The sequence below is a fragment of the Rissa tridactyla genome, chromosome 19 (genome assembly GCF_028500815.1).
Source record: "Rissa tridactyla isolate bRisTri1 chromosome 19, bRisTri1.patW.cur.20221130, whole genome shotgun sequence".
Lineage (NCBI taxonomy): Eukaryota > Metazoa > Chordata > Aves > Charadriiformes > Laridae > Rissa > Rissa tridactyla.
In genome coordinates this window covers 2216626-2237994 of record NC_071484.1, presented here as the reverse complement: position 1 = coordinate 2237994, position 21369 = coordinate 2216626, and positions in this window count along the sequence as shown.

Genomic DNA, 21369 nt, shown 5'->3' with positions numbered 1-21369 from the left:
GGTGTAGCATCCCATGTCCGGGTGTTGAGCTGTATTACAGGATTTGGCAGTGTGTTTGCTGGATCCAGGGCACTCTCTGGTTAATCTTGCAGCAGCGGTTGGAGCATTTCTACTGTGAGAAGCTCTGGAGGACCCCTGAGATAACAAAGCTGCTGTATTTACTCAGTTTTGGTAATGGCTATAAAACATCAAGCAGGATGCTGTTGTGGAGACGGGCTGGTTGGGCTGAAAAGAATATGTATATCCTTAAGCTCAGATCAAAATTCATTGGCAATGTAATGGGTGAAGGTGCTGGTTTGGGTTGTTTAGATGGACTGATCCAGAGGCTGAACTGGTCAAGCTTTCAATGTGACTGAGGTCTCCTGACGAGTGCTGAGATCCCACCGGCATGCTCCAGCTCCAGAGTGTGGATCTGCTGAGGTCAGGCAGCTCATCCGTTCATTTACATACACTTTGAATCATTACTTTGCAGTGATGAGTGTGTACTCACACTCTCTTTATCTTGACCTTGTTGCCCTTTGCTTTTTACAACTATTTTTGATTTCTGCTTCATAAAACGATGGAAAAGAACTGCCTCAGAGCAGATCTAGCTGTTAACTGGCTGTTTAGAGGCCGCTAACAGCTTCCCTTTGGCTAGCTACAGGGCTTTTTATGGGCTTATTCCTTTTTATCCTTCTTCTGGCTCAAGTTGACTTGAACTGAATTAAAGTGCTTATGACAGACATAATACTGCAAATTGGGTTAATTTGCCTTTTTTTTTTTACCTCCTAAATACCAGCAAAATTAATATTGGGCAGACCATTATTTGCATGTTGCTTTTAATCTTTTGGGAGTTGGAACCTTCCCACGAGTCTCAATGTCAAGCACTCAATGAAAAAACATCCCGATGAGTTAAAATTGTTACAAACAGGCATCATAGGTGAAGCAACAAAGGAATTAGCTCTGCTCTGCACGATTGATCCCAAGCCACCTGCCCCACTGACCTCCTGGCTTGTCCAGCATTGGAGAAGGAGTACCATGTCCCAGGAGGATTCCATGGGGTTCCCATGCCATTGTGTGGAGTGTTCTCATTTAATCAGGGACTGGGACTCGGTGGGAAGAGAGGGGAAGCACAGCTTTGGGAAGCAAGTGGCAGAGACACCACTCTGTCCTCTTGCTTTTATCAAAGCTGCACTCCTCAGTTGTCCACCGGCCAGTAATTTCTGGGCATGCACCATCCATTCTCCACACCCAGAAGTCACAATTTGAGGGCAGCTAGGATGCTCCTAGGTGGTGGAAAGTGTTCTTGATGGTCTCGTTTCTTTTTATGTCCTCTTTGGGCTGATGTTGACGGAGTTAACTAAGGGGGTTTGAGCAGACACACCGCTGCAGGTTGGGATTCATCCATTGTGCAGATCAGGCAACAGGACTTGCACAAGGTCACTGCAGGCAAGAACTCAGGATAGAAATGGTTTCCAATGGCTTAGTAAATTCTGTCTCCAGCTTTGCCATAAAGTTGTTTGAGGAAGAAAGAACACTTCTGTAACCTCCTGTTTATTTGGGTCAGTGTCACCTGCTGACGGCTGCATCCCAGCAAGGGGTTATGAATCCGCTCTCTTGTTTCTTAAAAGAGCAGGCTGTTTATGTCATTTTGGGCGCTAGGGCTTCTCTTAAGAACTGTCTGTTCACCGAACTCCAAGTGACCCTGCTGAGCAGCGCTGTGTTTGACTCTTGCAGAAGGAACTGTCAGGCTGCACGCTGGGAGCAGGTCTACCCCTGCTCTCCAAACCCAATGGGGACCTGTTGGAGAAGTTCTACCATCCATCTCGCACATATGTGAAAAATCTGTTTTCTCCCCTCCCCAGTGGCTCCAGTAACAGCTTGGCTGAGGTGGCTGTTGGGTGACAGGCTTAACAGGAGTATTCCTGGACCTGGCTGGTCTTTGTATTTGGGGTACCCTCCAGGTACCTTCAGACTGCGCTCATTTCAAAGTGAAGCTTTTTGTCTTGCTCAAACTTACTCTTCTATATCCTGTAAAAAAAGAGAGGAGAAAAACACACAAGAACAGACATGTAGGTAAGTCTTTTAGTCTTCTCCGATGACCTGGTCCTCCTCTGCTGTGACCGTGGAAGGAAATACATGTTACTAACACCGTTCATTTTCCTGTCAGGAACATTTCAAATCTGTAGGCTAGTTCTCCTGTCCTAAATGCCAGCCTGGCTTCCACACAGCAAAAGGTGTTATTTTAATAATATCCTTTATCTGGGTCCAAATGTTGCAATGCTTCGAGTGGTAGATGAATGCATTTTGGAGGCATGTTAGGTGTTTTGCACAACAGACTCAAAACCAAGACCAGAAGGACAGTAAGGTGATTATTTAGGCAGCGAGGAATATCGTCAGACTAGTAGAACTTGCAGCTTCGGTTATTTGTGTCCTTTGCATCTGAAACGCTGATGTCAGTGGGAACTGAAGATAGGTTTGTGGCAAGGGGACTAGACACCTTTACTCAGGCAACTAGATCAAGCCCCTTCAGCGTGGGTGTTTTGGACTGGGTTGGTCCTTTGGCACTCTTTCAGGCAAAGAAGACACATTTAAGGCAGAACTGGATACTGCTTCGCAGCACTTGAAAATAACTTCTTTTTTGTGTGCGTTGTTGTATGGGCATTCGTGCTTTTGAGGTGGTGTCACCTTGCCACTGAAAACACTGGTGTCTGTGAAATGTGCAAGGTTTACCTCTAGCAATGGAGGTTTTTAGCAGTGATCTGTGTTACTGTTTGAGCTATGATCTGTTGAAACCGGCAGCATCTATGCCATACCATGTTTTTGTCCAGTCTTGCTGCCAGCAACTATGAGGTGGAGCTGCCCTTTGTCTTGAGTGTTGGGTTAGCACAGTCCCATAGGGACCTCAAAAGAATTTTATTGAAGTCAAAGAATAAAGTGAACAAAGTAAATGGAAAGGTGAGGTTGTGCCTAGAAGTCCTGGCACCACACAGGAATCGTTGAACAAGAACTGGACAAAAAGATACTTCAGGGGAAGATTAAGTACTGTTTTTTCATGTACCAAAGTGGGCTTTTGCACCTGGAGCTCCCTGCCCTGCATGGCCCAGAGCTGCTTGAGAAATGGAGAATATGGAGAAGGTCTGAGGAAAAGACGGTTCATTTTCTGGTGTCCTTGGGGTGAGTTTGGACTCAGTGGAATGTGGAGGTTTGGCATTTGACTGAAGTAAATTTTGGTTGTGAGCTGTTAAGCCAAGTCTGGCCAAGGAAGTCTGATGTCCTCTGGCTTTGCTCTGCAAGACTATGTCAGCCCCTCCCTGTCACAGATTAAAAGCTTTCTGTTCAACCCTGCCAGCCAGAACAGGCAGCCTCTTGGTCTGGCAATCAAATGATGAAAACTGATGGGAAATAAATAATTTAAAATGCCCCATATGAGGTCTGGGGACAAGGCTTGAGCATATTTTGAGTTTGAAGCAATGTTGATATCACTCCTTTTGGTATCCTTCAATACTAAGCCTTTTAGAAATGGTGCTATGGATAAGGGAGTGAAAAAGTTTGCTTGAGGCAAATGGCTTGTTTTTCCTTTTTTTTTTTTTCCCATTCCATTATCCAGGGCTGTTTTATCACCCAAACTTGAGGTAAATTGGGTTAATATTCAGAAATGTGATTTACTTCAACTAACGGCAATGCACCACCTTTGTGTGACCAGGAATCAAAACTTGGGTCTGTTTGCCATTCAGTATTCTTAGACTTGAGTTGTATTTTCTTCAAGAATCAAGACTGAGCATCGTCTTGAGCAAAGCTCTTCCGCCACCTCCTGGAGACAGGGGATGTGAAAACCTGGGCCTCCATTTACAACCACTGTAAATCCAGTGGATGTGCCGCCTCTTTGGTTCTATGTGTAAAGAAGTTACTGGAATGACCATCTGGAGATATAAGGGCATCACACTTAAGTCTTTACGTGGAAATCTTTTCAGCAGCAAAGGTGAAAGCTTACGCCCTGGCTATTAAAAAACTCTTTCCCAGGTGCAAACATACTTCAACGTGACTATTGATGGTAAAAATCTGAGCTGCACATGCTTTCCTGTATAGTTTTTTGATTCAAGATGAACCCTTTCCTCTGTACCTAAGATCCAGGTAACCCGAGAACAGTGATAGCTCTAATACCGCTACTGGGCTGGGATCCTCGCTACCCACACAAGGGCTACTCTGCAGACGCAGGTTACTCCCTGTCCCTGTGTGTAGTTCCTAATCCAGTTTTTATTGCCTCTCACGGTGTGTTGTGGTGCTGGGTTTGGTAGTAGTGGATCCAGCATGCTTATTGCAGGAGGGAAATAACAATCCACCAGAAAAGTTTTAGTGAAGTGTATAAAGTTCTGGTGTGGATGGACCCCCACCATCCCCAAGCGAAGAGCTGAACCTGCTTGGAAAGAAATCCTCTACCAGGAGGCCGCCCCATGAAATAAATGATTAGACACCAGTAATTCTTTGAGACTTAACGAGGGACCCACGCAGCGCTGTTGCTGTGACGGATGGGCAGTGCAATGCTGGGGTCAAGGGTGCTTTATTAGATCAATACATAGGGCCGTGTAAGCCAAGAAACACTAATGAGCAGAGTAACACACCCCAGTCACGCAACCGCCACTTCTACACCCCCAGACACCATGTGTAAGACTGGAAGGCCAATTTGCGACAATACAATATGTCACTTGGAAAAAAAAGGTAAACGGCTGTGCTTTAAGGGAAACAAAACATTTGTCTACCTCAAGTTGTACAACTTTTGTGACAAAAAATTATCAATGTTATTTATATTTATGTATCCTTTAGAAAGAAAATGGTGCTATGGGTTTTAAGTTGCGTTTCAGTCCTGCTTGTACCTTGTCCTAATTTTTGTATAATCCCTTTGATTAAGACGTGTATTTGTGTAGCTGGCTGTGTTGTCCAGTATTGCACTAGTGTCTGCACTGCTGGTGTTCTTGTCAGTCAATAAATACCAGTTGTTTTCTAAGAATGTACATTTCTGCCTTTCAAGGGACATTGGACACTCCTCCATTGGCACATTGATGTTATTCCTTTAGTTTTCCTTTATCTGCACCCTCTCCAGAAGATAACTAGAAATCAGAGAATCAGAGAATCACAGAATAGTTCGTGTTGGAAGGGACTGAAAAGCCCACCCAGTGCCACCCCCTGCCCTGGGCAGGGACACCTCCCGCCAGCCCAGGTTGCTCCAAGCCCTGTCCAACCTGGCCTTGAACCCCTGCAGGGATGGGGCAGCCACAGCTTCTCTGGGCAAGCTGGGCCAGGGGCTCACCACCCTCACCGCAAAAAATTTCTTCCCAATATCTCACCTAAATCTCCCCTCTTTCAGTTTGAAGCCATTCCCCCTTGTCCTATCACTATGTGCCCTTGTAAAACATCCCTCTCCAGCTTTCTTGTCGGCTCCCGTCGTAGACTGGAAGGCCACTGTAAGGTCTCCAGGAGCCTTCTCTTCTCCAGGCTGAACAACCCCAACTGTCTCAGCCTACCTTCATAGCAGAGGTGCTCCAGCCCTTTGATCATCTTCGTGGCCTTCTCTGGACTTGCTCCAACAGGTCCGTGTCCTTCTTGTGCTGAGGACTCCAAAGCTGGAAGCAGTACTCCAGGTGGGGTCTCATGAGAGTGGAGTAGAGGGGCAGAATCCCCTCCCTTGACCTGCTCTCCACACTTCTTTTGATGCAGCCCAGGATATGGTTGGCCTTCTGGGCTCCAAGCGCACATTTCCTGCTCATGTTGAGCTTCTCAATGTCCATTTCTGCCCACCCAACAGTAAGGGTTGCCCAGGCGGGCTGAGCTCAGGTATGTTTGTGGTAAGGAGATATGACACTAGTGAGCCAAATCCCATCAGGAACATGTCAGTGGCATATTTCCTGTAGCAGCAAAACAAACTGGATGCTTGTGTACTTGGTTGCTCTGCTCTGCTCTGCTGCTGGTGTCTCTGTGGTAGCCGTTTGGATGTTTGTGGAACTTGGCAACTGGGTGTATGCAGTTGGTGCAAAAGTTTCTCAGCCTGAAAGACTGTGGGTGCCCTGTGGTCCTCGGACTCTCCCTGGAGAGACAAGGGCGGTGGTCTGAGGGAAGCCTGTGGACATGTAGAGGAACACCAGATCATACTTTTTGCAGGGAGGGATGATGGAGCTGGAGGGATGATGGAGCTGGCCTTGTCCTGCAGTGATGATACTAGACCACTGTCTCTTCTTGCCCTTCAGCTTGGGCATGTGGGAGCTGCCAGCTCCAGCCGTCCTGAACTATGGCGGAGAGTGACCAGGTGATCCCAAACAGCTCCCCCAGACCCTGGTCTGGCACCAGGCCACCACAGCATGGTGGCACCTCATCACATTGTGGTGCTCAACAGCGACCACACAATGTCAGAGGAAGGGCCATGGCCACAGGCTGTGTCTGATGCACATGCCAAGCTACGCCTCACAGGAAGCATGGTTAACTGCGGTGTCCAGCGCTCAGCACACTCCATAGCCAGTGTGTGCAACTGCCCAGGCCCAGCACGACCCAGAGCTGCCAATCGTGGGCCACAACAGAGCCACTTCACACTGTGGTTTGCTTTCTGGTTGGGATCTTGTTGCCCCATCCCTCTTTGCCCGCTACCAGCTCACTCTGCTCTTGAACATCACTTCTGAGTTTCAATTCTGGCCACTTAGAATTGCCCAGCCCTAAGGTCCACACAAAGCTGTCCAGCTCCTTGACGTGCACTGAGCTGAAATACTGTTCAGAGCAGTTGGTTTCTCCCGGGTAAAGCATGGCAGTGCACTGGGGAGGATAAATAATTCAAGATGCTCATGGGTCCTCTCCCAAGGGCCCTAACCAAGCAAGCACTTTTCCTGAGATCATCTTTTCCTGGGCTAACTGTGATTTGAGGTATTCGTTTTCTCTGTCCGATTGAGCGTACACAGAGTGGAGGGGTTGTGCCTGCACTGGGTGGGTGCAATGAAACCTCCGCGTGCTGCTTGCTCCTGTCGCGTTGGGATTAAAATGTCATGGGAAAGAGCTTCTGGCAAATGAGGCAAAGAGGATGCCTGCTCATTTGTGCGGCCACGCTGAAAATCCCCCGCCTTGCTGGATGGAGGAAAGCTCAATATCCCAATACCCATCCTAAACCTCCCCTGGTGCAACTTGAGGACATTTCTACTTGTCCTGTCGCCTGTTACTTGAGACAAAAGACCGACCCCCACCTGATACTCCTCATTTCCTATCAAGGTGCATATTTTCCCCCTGAACTTACATTTCTCTGCTGTTTTTTAACCCAGTGTCACAAACATTTTCCAAAGCATTTTGGAGATTCTTCTGCTTGTTGCCTCAGTAGAATATCAGGTCTGCAAATCTTGATGCCTCGGATCTATGAGATATTATTGGAGATATTGTCAATATTTGTTGGTAAAACATTTTGGATGTAGAAATAAGTCCCAAGATGACATGGGAAAGGTCCCTTCCAAATGGTATGTTAAAACTCCTCAGCTGCTAGCCCTGCTTTAGAGACCTTGCAGAATCAAGATATACTACCTACGGGGATGCTTTTAATTGAATGTGCAACAGGGCACTTAGATTTTGGCACCTTTGCTCTATCTGCTGTCAACTGCTTTCCTATATCACTAGAGGCAGCTGGGAATTGATATTAGATGTTAGATCCTCAGCCCAGCATGTGTTGAGCTATAAGACATTTGCTTTAGCGCCAGGTGCAGTATCATTTCTAGAGGCATGTGTGTGCTCACATTTCAGCTGCTTTGCACCTCGATAGACCCCTGCTTATGTAGAGAAATTTTAGATGTCTATGCAAAACTGTTTAACAGCTTTGTTGCATTTCTACCCGTCCCGCACCCCTACCCCAAGTCACCTCCCCAGCTACACACACTGCTCCAGGTGTGTGCTCTTGGGGGTTTTGCAGGTCTCCTGTCTGACCCTGATAGGTCTGGTGACACCTCTCTGTATGGACAGGATGAAGAAGCTGACCAAGACAGACAACGTTATGTGCTGCTGAAATGTCCCCAGGAGGAGGTCTTCTTGGATTCAGCTCTTACCTATTCCATCAGTTGTTCCTCTGAGTCACCTGTTGGCCCTTGGAAGGGCTCTGCTGTGAATCTAAGCTTCCCTGATCCTCTCGTAGAGACACAAATCCATGCTCTGTGATTGCCTCAATACCACCTTCTTCTTGACTGCTCCCTGACCCTATTTGCTGGCTTTCCTCCAGCGTCCCTTACCTCACTTTGCTTTTTATCCAGTTTCTGTTCCCTCCCCCCACCCCTGATTCAACCCAGATTCTTTACCCTTCCCTCTGTGCTGCTCTTGCCAAAACCCTCTTCCATTTCTCCATCCCCTCTCGCTTTTAGTAAGAAAGCTATTCATGGCATTGCACCGCCCCAGGCAAGCTCCAGTGCAAACATACCTTGGGAGCATGGGGGCATGGCTGGGGTTAGCAGGGTGAGCAGGGCCAAACCCAGCCATACCTTGCAGCAGGCTGCTCAACCACGCGGGTAAAAGACGTATTACATGTGGAAAGGGAGAATGGTGGTTGGTCTCCCAGCTCCCTGTGTGGCTACAGGTATGGTTTATGCTCATCTGCAGGGCACTTCTCGCCAGCTTTTGGGTCTTGTGCTTGTCCCGAGAAGAGCTGTCAGCAGGGTGTGAGCTGGAGTACTCATATGGTCACTCCAGTTCCCGTCAGAAAGCCACCCGGTCTCTGAGAGCTGTGAGATGTAAAAAAGTACTTGTTCCCTTTCATGTATCTCAGTTACAGTCCAAAATCATGGCTTCTTTTGATTTTCCTCTCTCTCTTTCAATTCTGGGGTGAGTTCCCCTGGTTTTTAATCCTTTTACCCCTCCCAGGTGTACAACGGAAAGGAGGAAATGGAGGAAATGAGAAAGAGCAGCAAGAACACGACTGCGAAACTGTAGCATCACCCAGCTATAGGCACAAGTGACCCACAGGAGCGCAGAACCCAGGAGACAAGTGCAGATGAGGTGGGAAGCCCTTTCCCAACCGTGTTTGCCAACAGATGCTTGCCTGGTTGCCTGGACAAGCCCAGCAGCATGGAAGACAGTGAAATAAAGATCAGCAGGTTGTGGCTGTTGTGCTACTGACTTGGGAGAGGGGGAGAATGATCCCCTCCCCTCCAAAAACACCCTGAGGTCACCTGAAACCAGCACACTTTTATTAAAAATAATAATAATAAAAAAATTATCTCCTTAAACATGGTTTCCTCTCCTCCGTGCTGAGCTGCTCTGCATCTCACCCTCGTGCCCAGGGGCTCCGAGAGCCACAGCCCGCGCAGGTGTTGTGGAGGACGGAGGGCTCTTCTCCCACCCTGGCTGCAGAAAGGATGGGGGAATTGCCGAAGGGGGAGGGTGACACACATCAGGAACCAGAGCTGCCGGCATTGCGTCTCACGTTTCCTCCCGCCCGGGCTGTGGAAAGAGCTGGGTCAGGTTTGAACAGGAGGTTTAGTCTGTGGCTCATAGCCCAAGGTCAAATGAGATTTCTGCAAGACAGACAGTGGCATGTCGTATTAGGTTGTTTTTACAGCGATAACCCAACGCCCTCCCCAGCCCTCAGCCCCCGGCATCCAAGCAAAGGTTTTTGGGGAGACAGAGCAGCATGGCCATCCTCTCCTCCGACGCACGACTCCAACATCGTCTTTCTGGCTCTGCTGTTGATGTGGCTGTGGGCCCCGTGCCCTCAACTATCATGTTTTGGGCAGCACAGTACAAAGGTGCCCAGGCTTCCAGAGGTTAATGTAACACAAGCATTAATTGCCATTAACATAGTAAGTAAGGGCATGCACATTCTCAGGGAAGTTTTGGAGTATGAGTCTGAATTCCAGATGAAGGATTGATGCTGTCCCTCTGTGTAGAGGCAGAATTCAGTCTGACCTAAGAGCATGCTGGGGCTTGGGAAGAGTGATGAACAGTATAGAAACACTTGTTCCTGAGCTATCTTCCACCGCCATTGAGTTTATTCCATCATTTCAATGGGAATTCATGTAAACTTCCAAAAAGCTCAGCTTCTAGGGTGACCAAAGAGGTTTTGATTGGGAAAGATGACCACCTTCAGAGCATCACCCATCAGCCGTCAGTCTGCTGTGAGCCAGCTCCCCAGCCTGTCCGTGAGGTGCAATTTTCCAACCTCATCTCCCCTGAATGTTTAACTCTGGCTGGTCTGGCTTGGCTGCAGGGTCCATGGTGTCATCTCCTTATGATCCCACAAGGCCACTCCTGAGAAGATAAAGCCTGTCACACAGTCGCTTACAAACTTGTGGCTGGTCGGGATACTACTCTGGCTGCATTGCTAATCCTAAGGGATGAATTTGGTTGTTTAAAAAGCAAACAAATGTAAAAAAAGAAAGATATAGATTCTAAAGCGTGAGACTGAAGAGGTTTGTACCGACTGGAGGCTGTTCCTTAATTCTGCTGTACCTCAATTTCTGCTTCTTTGATACGAAGAGAAGTAAATGAATACTGACTCACTTCTCATAGATTGAAATAATTCTCTACTAATAAATTCTGAATGCAGTAATTCCACACGCTCTTAGAAGCCAGAGTTGCAGACCAGTGATGTGATGACGCAGTTATGCTCAACTGCAACAATTAGCTCCTTCCTATCCCTTTGGTTTCTACGCAAGAAGTTAATGTCTTTTTGTAGTGACTGGGCCAAACAAATCTCAGTTGTGAAGTTACAAGGAATCAGCTAGGAAGCTTGGAGTCATTAGCAATGATGTTTAACAAATCTTGGGTTACTGGAGAAGCTATAGGGAGCAGGGGAAAAAGTTCTGTTGAATTGTGGACTGGTTTCATTGGTGCCCAGAGAATGATGGAAAAGCTGACATGAGATGTAATATAAGTCTGTCTAGCTTCAGCTGCAAACTGCTAACTCACATTGCCCATTACCTATTAGAATAAACAGATATCTGTTCTTGGAATTCTCTTCCTTCCATGTCTGCCGTTTATCTCCCTCTTTGATAAATTAAGTAGGATATGCTTCTCTTTTCTAGGTATGAAGGATACTTTCCATATCTAGAGTCATCCATTTTATGTAGTGACAGAATATGTTCGGTTTTTAAAATCCAAAATAATTATTGCCCATTCTGAATTAATATAAATGAGAGTCACAAAGCAATTGCAAGGGAATTATTCTCTAACAGGGATGTTCAGAGAGGGGTTTGCTCCTGGCACTGGAGCAAACATGATGGTGATTGAACTAGTGCAAATTATTCAGTTGCAGAAGACCTAAATAATCTTGTGTGATCAAACCCAGAAGCTAGGTTTAAAGAATACTATGGATTAGACTGGAACGAAGCTTATTTAAATAGCATGGCTGGGACTCACGCAAACACTGTGCGGACCCTTCAATACGGGCTTCTTGACTAGGTCCCCAGCAGAGAGGCAGGCACTTCTTGAACTCAGCTCCCTTATTTCTCCATCGACTGTAAAAAGTACTTGGGAGTGGGTTTTATCAAAGCACACGGGTGTGTAGAGTGTGGAGGGTGAGTCCCTCTCCAGCCGCAGTGTTGCAATGTTCATCCCCTTTCTCACCGTGGAGTGCACCATGCAGGTGTCTCGCTCAGCATTTCTCAGCTCTGCTTCTAGCGGAATCATCACCAAATGATACAGTGATGGCACAACCTGCTACTGAAGCCAGCAGGACACACAGAACCTAAAACTACGCCCAGGAGAGCACTGTTAGGAATAGGGCCCTGTACTGGTAAAAATCTTATATTTTGAAAAAAGAGTGCCTGCCCCGCTTTTTCCCCTGCATCAGTGATCCGATCAAAGCATTCAGACTAGGCTCTGAAGAAAAGCAGATGCTGGGAGTGGGGGTGCTTCAACACCGGGTGGTCTTGTATCTCCGTTCCTACAGTTGCCTTTGGGGACTGCTGTGGTGTCCTCTGGGCGAGAGGCTCTGCAGCCCATCCGCGGTGCCCAGAGCTACCTGGGAGCCCCCTCCCAACACCATCTCTGAGCAATCTGCTCTGCTCAGCCTCTTCTTCCCTGATTAATAATGTTGCTGTCAGTTTGGATTACAGACCTCTACTTTCTTTGTCTCAGCTTAAAATACTTGTGGTTTCGTATTCTGTCAGAAGAGATATATAAGAGGAGAGCTTTTCTCAAAGTGCAGATGATGACGGAAAAGGAATGTGTTGCTGCAAATTCCTGCAGAAGTCTTTATTGGATTCCTCGTTACTTATCGAAATACAAAAACGTAGGGAGGGAGTGAACAGGATGGGGGGAATGGAGAGCTCATAGGAGCCGCGTATTGTGGGGAAGATAAGACAAGCCTGTGGCTTGAACAGAGATAACAGGGAAAGAGTTTCTACAGTTATCTAGGCAATTTCTTTCATTGTCCTGGTAGGGGAAAAAAAAAACAACCACCCACCACCCAAAACAAAACTGAATGCCCAACTGAAGTTGATTTTATGGAAATTTAAGTGCCTTGCTTCTTACTGCAGTTGTGACAGGAAGAAATTTCTTGTGGCTGGTTGACTGGACATGGTCCTTCCCACGTCGCAGAGATCCTCATCAGCTTCTACTGGAGGAACGTCTTTTTTTCAGCCCTGACTTCGCAGTATCAGCTGCCCCTGCAACTCCTGCAGCTCAGCAAACTCACTTCTAAAAAATATAAGACCCCAAATTCATCTCAACTCGAAGGCAGAACCAGTCCTTTATAAATCATACATCTTAAGCACCCACATGACATATACCTCACGGGATTTATATCTTCTAGCTTTCTTGAAGGAGACAACATGGATGCGACATTTACTTTTTTAAAACATCATTTCCCCTCTCCTTATTTTTTTACATTATTTCTCAGTCTCACAGATATAGTTTCCTATGAAGGGCTGTCTTTCACTATAGCCGCTACCCCTCTAGATCTCTGTTCCCTGCACATGAGGGATCACAGAATCATAGAATGTTGGTCTTAACTCCATTTCAGTTTGCCTTGCTAACTGAAACAACAGGTGTTCCACTTATCAGTCTAAGATTTTGATATTGGCTTAGACTGAACACCCATGTCTTACATAGCAAAATCACCCCTGATTTAAACTGATCTCTCTCTACTCATTCTATTGCATTCTCTGTGCAATGGAGATTATTTTCTAACCGGTAAATATTTGATGACTTGGTAATTCTCCAAAGAAGACCCAAAAAATAGAAGTGTTACATCTTCTAGGGATAAAATATGAAATGTGGATTTGGGGCTGACAAAAACTGTGGTGGGGCATAGAAGTATCCATCACTGTCCTTTGCAATGCTGGGATGGACTGAAGATGCTCCTACCAAAATAGGGCATACACAAAGAGAAATGGAGGTGGAATTCTTACCAGTTCTGGGAAGAAGGGTAAATCATGATAATAAAATCAAGGTCAACAGCTAATTTCAGAATTGATGATACGAGAATGGTTTTTGATGTTCCACTCTCAGGGTGCATTTAGTACACAGTAACAAAGAAGAACAATTTCTTTCCAGCAGATAAATCTAACTGTAGGGAATCCTTTTGAGCTAAAGACTAGCATGACTTAAGATGTCAAACCGAGAAATGGAAGAGAAAGTTGGGAGATTCTTGTGTGAACTCCACAGTTGGAAGACACGGTCAGATAAAGGAGGATAAAGTAATGGACAAATTACACCACGTGGGCAAGCAGGCGGAGAGCAAAAGCAAGAAAATTCCTACGTTCGTGGACAGCATGGTGCCGTGGGCAATATGGACGATGAAGCAGCATTCCCTCAACCTTCTTTCAGATATGGCTGAACCCCTGCCCTACTTGTTCTGCATTATCCACATCCAGGAAGACGCTTATGGAACTGTGCTTGTCATCCTAAATCATGCTCGGTCTGGGTGGTTATATCGCACCACCATTCAGTTCTTATCAAACTGCCCTGCATGCCTTGAAAATATCAGTGCCTTGGAATAAAAAGGGAGAGAAAAAAAAGTGATGTGAGTGGCTGTAGGTTTGTATATTTGATCTCAGTACTAAGCAAAGGAGTTTGATCAAACTGAACAAATTGAAGAAGTGGGATTTGTCTAAAACACTGATTTATGAGAGGACAATTGTGATAGACCAGTTGAACAGTTTGATGAAACAGCTGTTTTCCTAAAAACCCCTGAAATCTGAGCTCATTTGAAATGAGTTCTTATCTTGGCTTTTAACATGGAGGACGACTTTGCTTGGTTGCCATCACCTATAGGTTCAGAAAAGGTATTCTTTATTCCAGTATCCTTATCATTACCTAATGCAAATTCTCATAATACCAAAACCAGGACTGAACTAGGAGCGTGGCATGAAGTTTCATAATGAAACTTCATAATCACTCCCTGCAGACACCTTATTGTCATTGGAGGTAACCTGTGTTTTTCTAACCCACTTTATTGACAAGTGAAAACACGATATAGGAATCCTCTTGCTTCTCTCTTAGCCACCAGGCTTGTTACCCTCACACTGGAGCTGAGCTGCTTTGGTATGATCTCTTCTTGAAAAGTCCATGTCAGCAGTGTCTTAATTTAATGTGTTAATAGCACAAAGCTGGGAGGCACTGCCAAGACAGAAGTAATAGTGATATCCTGGGGCATGTCTCTATGTCCTTGACAAGGTGTAATAGAAAAGAGAAGTAATTCAGGAGGACAGAATGGAAAGATGTACATTTACAAACTCCTAACAGTGCCTTCTGCTATCAATTTGGAGTTTGTCTCTGGAAAGCATCAGGGGAGAAGAAAAGCTTATGAGTAGAGTCAACCCCTGAACAGATCTGAAACTTCATATGAAGCAGCCATGAAAAACAGAAGTGAGATGTTTAGAGTGTGGGAAGAGTAGGGGGGAGAAAGAGGATGGGAACTGCACAAATATAGAAGGCTTGTTGCCATCAGATTGCTTCAGCCTGGTAGCGGCTAGCTGTTAATAAGTTTGGCACCCATAATGGTGCGACTTAGGAGGGTAATTTCTTATGTGTGTTACCGCTCTCTGGTACAAGGAGAGGGCTATAACCCTGAAAGAAATTTTCTGAGCATATCGATTCTTGCTTGTCAGAAATTACAAATAAAAGACATAAATATTTTTAATCCAGTATGTAATTGCTCCTGTGTTTTGCTGGATTTCTTGTCAGAAATTACAAATAAAAGACATAAATATTTTTAATCCAGTATGTAATTGCTCCTGTGTTTTGCTGGATGACAAACAAGGGCACAGCCATCAGCAGCCACCCTTTCCCATATGGAGGAGGAACAGAGGAGCAGATGAGAAATTCATCTGTGGCCAAGAGCTAGTGTGGAGAACCCAGAGACTACGGAGCAAATTAGAGGATATGCCCTGCATATCCTCAGGGGCTTCAGTCACTCCCCCTGGAATAGGCACTAGTCTTGTAGTAAGTGTCCTCTGTTGGGTCTGACATAGGTGGAAAAGGTCTACCTCCCCATCCCAAGCCTGTCTGCCTAAGGCTGCTTTGAGCATGGTGATTTCCATGTATCCATTTCTATTTCAGCGGCCAATTAATTGATTCAAGTGTTACTGATCTTGGTACTACCACGCATGACTTCATTAAGTCTCTCAACAAAGTTCTTGTTACTCCAGGCTCTTGCACTGGTATCTTGAATGATCTTTTCAATTGAGTAATTTCTTCCTGCCATGTAAGTCTATTCTCATATCACCACTGAGGCTTCATTCATACACAGAGCGGTGCCCACCAGATGGACCCTGGATGAAACCTGGACAAAACCCAGTATTGTTTAACCAGTTGCTTTCTCTTATAGAAATTATTTCCCTTAGGGAAATTTATCTTTATTCTGGTCTCTAGGAAGCACTGCTGGTATCTAGTCCATGGGACATGATAGCAATGGAGCTATCCAGATATCTTCTAAGCTCACTCGTCTTTTAATTTTCTTTTTGCTTTCTTCTTCCACAGTTATGTTCTCAACCCCTTCTTTTGTTGTTCCCAAATGCTCCTTTTACTCATTGGTCAGAGAGAAGTTCCCTTATTGGCCGTAAAACCCATTTCTATTGCTATTTTCTGTTGTCTGTTCTGGTCTGAGTTCCCTCGCTGTTGTTGGCAACCCCACTTTTTGTCGTATATGAGGACCTCAGATCTTGGATTGCTCTAGCTTTGGAGAAGTTCCTCTTTGGTGGGGGCCAGTGATTCTCCTGATCTTTTCCACTCCCTGTGTGCATTTCCATTCTAGCACAGTCTTCCATCAAAATTGAGCATAGATTTTAGGGGTTGGGTAAGCAGTGAAATGCAGTTGTCTCCAGATTTTCACCTGGAATTTCTAGGATCTTGCGCTAGTGCCTGGGCAGACGCCAGGGGTTGTAGACAGATTGTAGAGAGGACAGTTGTCCTATTAGTGCGAGAGCAGCTTCTCTGTGGCACAGGATGGGTATCACAGGAAGAAAAGGATCTAGGCAAGCACCGAAGGGGATATGTCCAGGGCACACTTTTTCATCCCTCCCCCCTTCCTTATTACACTCGATACCTAAGAGCAGCCAAACTGAGAGCCAGGGGAGCAAGAACAGGTAGGACAGGTCTGCTGTGCCTGTGGCTTTTTCATGTGCCTACACCCAGCAGAATGAGAGGTATTGCATGCCCCTCCATCGTAAGCTGCTGCTAATGATTTCTTCTGCCCGGAGGACACAGTCGGGATCGATGGAGGGTCAGCCGTTAGACATACATTTCCCAATACCCAGCATAGCACGCGGGGTCAGGGAGCTAATCATCACTCCTATCTCGCCTGCCCTGCTGCGGTGTCCAGCCTAGGGCAATTGGAGGTGCATTAAAGATTAAACAAGAGGTGGGGGGTCTAGTGAGTGTGTTGGAGTAATTCCAGGGTGGGTGGGCAGTGGTTGGCCCAAGCAAGCGGATTTCTGCTGCAGCGGCCCCTACTTTAGATCTTTCAGCCGAACAAACCAGCGGCATCTCTGTTGAGACAAAAAAATGCCTCTAGCTAAAATTCCACTATCTGACCTCAGAAGGGCTCCAGCTGTTTCTACCACCAGCACAGCAGCTAGAAGAAGTGTTTTAAAGAGGTTGGCCATGCTGAAAGAGAAGACCACTTCTTCAGAGGGCCTGGCAGGACTGAGCCTTCCTCTTCCTCCCTCACCAATTTCAGGATAAGAGTGAACACAGTGTGTCCCGAGTGTCGGCTACTCTCAGATGAATGTCTGTCACTTGCCAGCACCATGCCATGTAGATTTACGGCAGGACCTTGATGCCTCTTCTAAGGTGGGAGGACTAAATTATCGCCTTGCTTGACATACTCATTCCTAATGCCTCCAACCTCTAAAATCAGTACATTGCATCTCCCATCCCTACTCAAATAAAGACATTTTCATGGGATTAAGAAAACACCTTCCACTTGAAGCGCTTAATGGCACAGGGTCTCACCCCATGGCTCTGAATACATTGGTGTCAGTCTCGGAGATGATTGAGGCAGGCAGTTCACACACCTTTCTCCTTTGCAGGGCTGATCAGCATAGCTTCTAGTGTTAACGTGTCTATTCTGACTCCAATGGTCATGGGAGTGCATTCATATCTGGCTTGGGCACCCACGAGTCGTCACCGGTAGCTGTGCCTTTAGAGGTGGACCGCAACGCTTGGCACTTGAAGGAGGTAGGAAAATGGCATGGCTGGCACTCAGCGATGCTGTCTGGAGCTGTGTGGGCTCAGGAAGCGGTGCTGGCTGACTGCCATCCTGCAGACCCTGCCCTTCGGTTCCCCAGATCCACAGCTTTTCTGTGAGCCTTGAATTCACCACCTTCATGGTGTAATCAGTAAAAGAAGAGCAGAGGACGAGACTTATCCAGAGTAATGTGCCAAGTCAGAGTTACAGCCAGGAGGAAAAGGTGGGATTCCCCATTCCTTCTGGCAAGCATTAAAAACTGTACACTTCAGGGATAATCAAATTCAAGGCTCGCCATGTAGTCAAAGATCCTTCCTAAGGAGTCCTAACACAGTGAGGGCTCTTTGTCAGATCTTCCTCAACTAATAATTCAATGTCCACACCTGAGCTATTTACTCTGTGCTCTCTTTATGGTCAGTGGAATAATCAGACCCCCAAAGGGTGCGTGGTCACTAAGAAAGGCCAAATGAATTGCTCTGAGCCTGTTTGTCTTCACTGAGTAGGAGCAGAGCCTAGGGTGACTGGCTCACATCTCACATCTCTCCAGAACGCAGATGAATCCCATCCGCGCAGTCTCAGGCCCTGGACACTCACCTGCATGCTCCTCTTGCTGATTGGCGGTAACGTTTTCACTGGCATTAACGACTTCAGTTGAAACAATTCTGAGCTGTGCTGATCATCTAGGATTGCTTTTGATCACGGAGCTTCATACTCTTCAGCTAGACTCAATGGTAAAGTGTCCTCTCAACAGGCTCCCGGCCAGGTTTGCCATTGCCAGAAAAGCAATTCAGAACATGGGCTGCGGTTGCTATTCTTATAAACTGAACATTATGTATTTTGTGTGATACAACGAAGGAAGTGTTATTCATTTACTGGAATTATCCTTTTATCAAGTCAGTTTCCTATTGCATTTCACCCTTCATTGCACTGGCAGTTCCTTCTTTTAACAAGGCTGTTTCTATTCTTGAAAATATATTTAAGATGGTTTGCAATTTTACCGTGAAACACAGAGCGTTTCCTTTTCTTTTTAAAAATGTGTTCCAAGCATCCTTAAATTCTGGAGAAGTTGAAGCAACAATGAACAAAAATATCATGAAATTAAAAGGTATGAAAAAGGGCCTCACAAGAACTTTCCCTAAATTGTCTTTGAAAAGAATCTCTTTAATTTAAAGCACTTTTTACGTGTCAGGTTTTGTTTTCTGTTTCCCGTTGTAGCCGTTGTTTCCCCGGTCCTGATTTGTGCTGGAAATCTGCTCCTGGTTCCTTTTGTAAACTTCTGGTAAGACTCATGAGAGGGATTCAAGCAGCGGTGACCAAACTCTGCAATGCACGATACGAAGTGTTCAGTCACACACAACCCTGAATACAGCATTTGTGAGGAATCATAGAGTGTGTTGGGTTGGAAGGGACCTCTAAAGGCCATCTAGTCCAACCCCCTGCAGTGAGCAGGGACGTCTTCAACTAGATCAGGTCGCTCAGAGCCTCATCCAGCCTGGCCTTGAATGTCTCCAGGGATGGGGCACCAACCACCTCTCTGGGCAACCTGGGCCAGTGTCTCACCACCCTCACTGTAAAGAACTTCTTCCTAATGGCTGATCTAAACCTGCCCTACTCTCCTTTAAAACCATTGCCCCTTGGCCTATCACTACATGCCCTTGTGAACAGCCCCTCCCCAGCTTTCCTGTAGCCCCCTTCAGGGACTGGAAGGGGCACTAAGGTCTCCCCGGAGCCTTCTCTTCTCCAGGCTGAACAACCCCAACTCTCTCAGCCTGTCTGAGTGGATGGCCTACAAAGCAGGACAGCATGGCTTAACTGATCAGGCAACAGGTAATGCGAGAGCAAAGAAATAAGGCTTAATTCTGCTTCTCTGGGGGTCACAGGCAGACCATGGGGACAGCACAGAAGCAACGATCCAAGGCAGGACAGGAATCGGGAAGTGGGGTTGAAAGCCAAGAGTCAAACCACATGTGATCTTGGCACTTTGCAGTAGCTCATTGGGAATTAGCAGAAGAGAAGCCCCTGCTGTGGGTGTTAGTCAAGTATGGAGATAAAGCTGCAGGAAGGGCAAATTTGTCCCTGGTACGAGTGAACCCTCAGTAGCTCCACTGGATCTGCTGGGTCCCCTCTGAGTGGGCTCCTCTGCACACATGAGAAGAGATTTCATCATCACAGCTGCATCCTGACTATTTCATAGGGGTTTGTGTAACCACTTTTTGATTCTTAGCTCTTACATCCTGGTCAATTACAGATTGTTATTTCTATCAGATTTTTTTTTAAGATCAATCAAATTCTCTTCCAGGGCTTGATCAGTCAGTGGTTGGGGTGGGGGAATCAGTTGTGTGGGCAAAAGCTTATCATGGGAGGTTTTAGGAGCACGAGGGAAGTTAGGTATATCTTCATGGAGGAAGGTGAAGGGAAGAGAGTCTTTTTTAAGCTAAGATTTTAAGATGATTGACCACCACGGTGGAGAGCAGCGTGTTCGAGATTTTGTGGGTGAACTTCAGTTCCGGCAGCCAAGCCATACTAGTAAATACATCCCGTGGATCTTTATGCATTTTTTGCAGTTCCTCTTGACCCATGTCTTGAGTTCCCCCCAGCCTCTCCAAACATTGCACCACATAAGCAGAAGCAACAACAACAACAAAAAAGAGACGACTTTAGACCATTTAAACCCACAGATGAAAATTACACTTGAAATAAAAACCTGACTTGCTGCACAGAGGATTATATTGTAATATAATATAATATAAGAAAATTCAGCTAGAACAACTCAGGTAAGAATTCAATTTTTGACATTCTTCTAAACCCAATTAACCTAATCCAATAATTCTCTCTGGATGGGATGATGAGATGCAGTCAAATTTTCTCCCAAGGACTAGAAATAATCTGCATGTGTGCTTGTCAGAATAAGTCTCATGAGTAAACAAAGGAGACAGAAGAACATAACAGTTATCCTGGATTAAAAGTCCACCTAAAGATACTCAGGGATCAACATGTGAGCAGGACAAGCAGGTAGGAGACTTTCCCAGGATGCTCTTCCGGTCTCCAGAACTTGCAGTTCAGGGGCTCATGGAGGAAGACATCTCTGGAGTAACTGATACCTCTTCAGTAAAGAGAAAAAAAAGATCACTTTAGTCAAGAGATCAGACTTGGGAAGGCAGGTGAAATTGCCTGTGAAAGTTGACGTTAAGAACCAAATTAATTATTTGGAGTGGTTAGGGTGGCTGTGGAGAAGGGCACAGTGGAGATGGTTTGTAGCAAGTTGAGCAACAACCACGCTGCCCTTGTAGAAGCACAGCAAGCTGGATGTCATCCCTGGGTCACCGGAAGTTGTGAGTCACCAGCCAGGCTGATGAGACTGAAGTGTTCAATCAGGGGAGAGTGATGACACAATGGGCTGTTGGCTTGGTTCTTGAGGTGGCAGCTGCCAGATTAGCTTCTACCATACTGAGGTGCCCTATCAGGAGAGGTGTCTCAGGGGTGGACAGGCCAGCACAGCTGGATAGTCCTCTCTTGAAACAACCACATGAAAGATATGGGAAGTTTTATGATATGCCAACAGGAGGTTTAATCTCCGTGCAGCCATGCAGCTCACACTGCGCTAGTTCAAACAGGACTGTATCCACTCTCACGGTGTGAAAGCACTGTGCAGAGGGCACCATGAGGTACACCACATCACTAGACAGCGTCATGTTTGGTTCATAACACCAGGATTGCCAGTTCTTCTACACTGATATTTCATGAGGCAGGAG